This window comes from Muntiacus reevesi, chromosome X (assembly GCF_963930625.1).
Source record: "Muntiacus reevesi chromosome X, mMunRee1.1, whole genome shotgun sequence".
Classification (NCBI taxonomy): Eukaryota; Metazoa; Chordata; class Mammalia; order Artiodactyla; family Cervidae; genus Muntiacus; species Muntiacus reevesi.
The window spans coordinates 28,741,811-28,745,798 of NC_089271.1; positions in this window are offsets into that span (position 1 = coordinate 28,741,811).

Genomic DNA, 3,988 nt, shown 5'->3' on the forward strand with positions numbered 1-3,988 from the left:
GAACCCTCAGATGCAAGCTGGTCACCTTGAGACTGTCCTTTCTCCTCAGTGGTTTCTCCAGGGAATTCATACAGCCAATGCCTCGCAGAAACCAACCTAGGAGATGGAATTGGGTCCTAAATTAAGGGACGATGCCTCTAGTTTGCCCATGTTCTTCCTAGAAAGGAACAAAGCACTCTGAGCCACAGAAAGACAAGCCCTGAAGGCCTTCCTACAGCTCCCATGAAAGCAAGGGTTTTCCGGGGGAAGTCAACATTTCTGCCTCATCCAGAGACCTCAGTTCCTGATAAGAGTGCTGGTTGATGTCGACTGCAATCCGTGAAGGCTGGGAAGAGGCAGCAAGCATTGGTTAAATGCAGGTGGTCCAGGCTCTGTTTGCTGGCCAAAATGTAAACTAATTTTGAAAGAGCACTACAGTGGAAGAAATCGGCCAGTCAACTGCAGAGCTCGGTTAGGACTGATGAGTGACCAGGGAGAGCCAAGATAGCTGACCCAGTAGTAATAAATTCCATCCAGGCACCAAAACACCAAATTTAAAGCAATAGCCTATAAAGAGACATCTGAAGGAAACAAAGCCTCTGATGATCACCTTTCTTAAATACCAATTAATCCAACCTTGTCAATGCTTATATAACACTCCAGTCCTGTTGGTACAAAAATCTGGGACCTGGGATTATCATTTTCTACAGAATTTGAGAATCATTAACCAAAATGAAGATGATTTCCCACAAGCTTGAAGAATGTACAACGAGAAATGGGGGGATTGAAACATAAAGCATTAACCAGTTTAAACTGGTTCTGCCTCCTTAAAACAGGTTATTGATTAATCAAACCTTGAGTTTTTTTTTTCTTTTTTGAGATATTTTTAGGCAGCATTATGCAGGTGCAATAAAGGAGCCCCAGTTTCCAGGATGACCCCCGAACCAAGAGGGTTCAGTCTATGGAACTCTCAGAGTAGGAATGTTGCCATGGGAGAACTGTATGAAGTCCTTCAATAGGAGAATCTAGCTTCTAGCAGCATGAATAGCTTACATGAACTAATTCAAGACTAGCCAATTAGCTTCCAAGTGTGCAGTTCCCCTAAACCCTTTAATTTTACCTCAAACTCTGGATTGAGGAGACAGATTTGAGAGCCCTACATCCTGTCTTCTTGCTACTCCACCTTGGATTGAAGTTTTTCTCTCCAAAGCCCATTCCATAGTCTTCGCTTCCATGTGCATCAGGCAGTGAGCCCTTGCTGGGGAACACTCGTGACTGATAGGCTTGGAATTACACTCCTCTCTGAATTTCTCTAAATCATACACTGCTATACTTCTCTTGTCCTAAAGCAGAGCTTGTGTTCCTTACCACTCAAATGTGTCTTGGGATAAAAGTAAGGACTCTGGATATATTCCAATGCACTTCTTCAGGCACAAAGCCTTGAAGGCTACCTCTGGAAATGACAGGAATAAGGAAGAGAAACAGATGACAGGGACAGTCAGATCGTTTCTCTGTGCAGTGTCAGATAACCTCAATCAGAATACCACAAAACCATCTTGGATGGCTTTTCTCCTTTAAAGTTGTACTCATATCTCAGATATGGTGAGTTGGGTTCTAGATCACTGCAATAAAGTGAAAACTACTATAAAGTAAATCATTAGGAGGAATTTGGGCGATTCCCAGTGCTTATAAAAGTTGTTAATCCTATTGTACACTTATTAGAAGATGTCTAAAAATTGCACATATCTTAATTTACAAATGTAAGACAGTTACAATAGTAACAAAGACAACTTATCAGAGCACCATAAGAAATAAAATAAGGAAAGAGTTTACAATATTTAAAGAATTAACAATATGTGGAAAAGGGACCCCAAGTGAATACATGATGTTGGGAAAATGGTGCCATAGACATGTTCAATGCATGGTTACCATAAACTTTCAGTTTGTAACGAAACACAGTATTTGTGAACCATGATTACATGCAGTACAATGTTTTAAATGTATGCCTGTAAATCAGTCAAAACCCACTGAAATGTTGTGAAGTAATTGGCCTCCAACTAATAAAATTAAAATAAATAAATAAATAAATAATAAAATAAATAAATAAACAACAACAACAACAACAAAAAGTCATGAAAAGAGACTGACCCTGGCTTTTGAAAAGGATGGGTCAGTATTTTTCTCTGGGGGCACGCCCCATCCTGCCCCCTGCCTTCTGTGTTATTTTCCCCATCTCAGGTCCAGTCTGGGACATGAAACTGTAAGGTTTGCATTAGGGACACTGCTCAAGAGTTTGCAGGGATGTGGTTTTCCCCAGGAATCTTTTAATCCAAGAGATAGACAAAATTTGGGCCCCCATAAGTGAGGACGGGAGAGACAACCACCCTAAAATACAGGTCACTCAGAGACCTGCCCAAACTTGCTCTCAGGCCTAGAATGCCCAGACAGGACGTTCCCTCTTAGAAGCCTTGTGAGGTCAAAATCTGAGTCTAAGAAGAATGGCCTCGGTTCAGTAGAGGGAGAATCTCAGGTTGGAAGGTCAGGTCCCAGGACTGGCCAGGATCATGGTGAGACCCCTGAGTGAAGAAGAAGTATCACTAGACCCACAAATGAGGAGGGTTTGCAGACCCCTGCCCCTATTCTTAACCCCAGAGGTTCCAGGCAGAGTTGTAGGGATGAGAAGCCTCTTCATTTCTGTCTGGTCTCAGCGAGGGAAGGACTTTTTCTGTCAGGATGGAAACCCCAGTTCTAAGGAGGGTGGCGTCTTGGCCACTGATGGCCACAGTGGCGATGGGCCACTGATGAGGCCCATCAGTGCTAATGAGAGGGTCTCTGCCACCAAGGAGGAAGGCTCACAGAGTGGCGCTCCTCCTGTCAAGGAGAGATGCTCAGAGCAGTGCCCTGACTCCCCACTAGGGACTCGGAGAGGTGAGGGCTTGGTTTGGGGGCTGGAGGACTCAAGTCCGTAGGGCGAAGGGTCCCGGGGTCTGACAGACGGCATGGTGAGGACCCTAAAGGATGACCCAGGGACCGCTGAACACTGAACGACGGGGTCCCCACAGAGCCCTGCCCCTGCCATCATCCCTCAGAGATCCTGCACAGGGCAGCCATAGCCGGAAGTGTCTCTGCAAAACTTCCGTGCTGGTGGCGAAGAGCTCGGACTGATGTTCAGTACATTCGTGTGGCTAGGAGTGGATTCCCAGGACTGAGCTGAAGGCAAGGTGAGGACCTGAATGTGGTCTCAAGGGACCTTCCCCCGTCCTGTAACAAAGAGTACGCCCAAAGTCGCATCTCTATGATCGGCAGGGGATCGTTCCAACTCTTTTAGGCTGATTTCTTCCGTATATCTTTTTTTTTTCCCTTCGGTATATCTTGATCTAAGGCATTCTGTAAGATAAGCGATTACTTGATTCTGTAAATGAAGGAAACCTAGGCCCTAACTCCCGTCCTGGGAGAGCGCCGAGTGCGAACGATGCATGGGGCAGTAAAGATGGCAACACAAAGCGGCACCCATGCGCTCAATTCCCGGACTTCTCCCCTGCCGAACTGTAAGAGGTGAAACTTTGTTTGGAGGCTTGTGGACACAGTTCAGTAAAGGGAGGACTGTCAGGCTCTGATAGATATGAAGATGAGGACTGTAGAATACCCCATCAGGCTTCTCCCCACACCCACCCCCTCCCCGTCAGCCCCACCCCCACCGCAGCACCACCCCACCCCTTCTGTGAGCCATGGGAGATCCTGGGTTTCACAGCTTTGAAAGATGAGGAAGAGAGGGCCCAAGCCAGTGGATGTCCCAGTGTTCCTCCAGCAGTTCTTCCCAGGCCTAATGGGCCTTAGGCAAATTCTGTACTTTGTGGCTGAAGATAGTATTCAGTGTTCTATAAGTAGTATAGAACTGGGCATCCCTGAGGGTGCACAGTGTATAATTCCTTGGAGTTTGTGTTCTGTATGAGGAATTTAGAGAAAAATCTGTGTTTTTATGTTCTTGCTGCTTTTCAAAGGTTGCTCC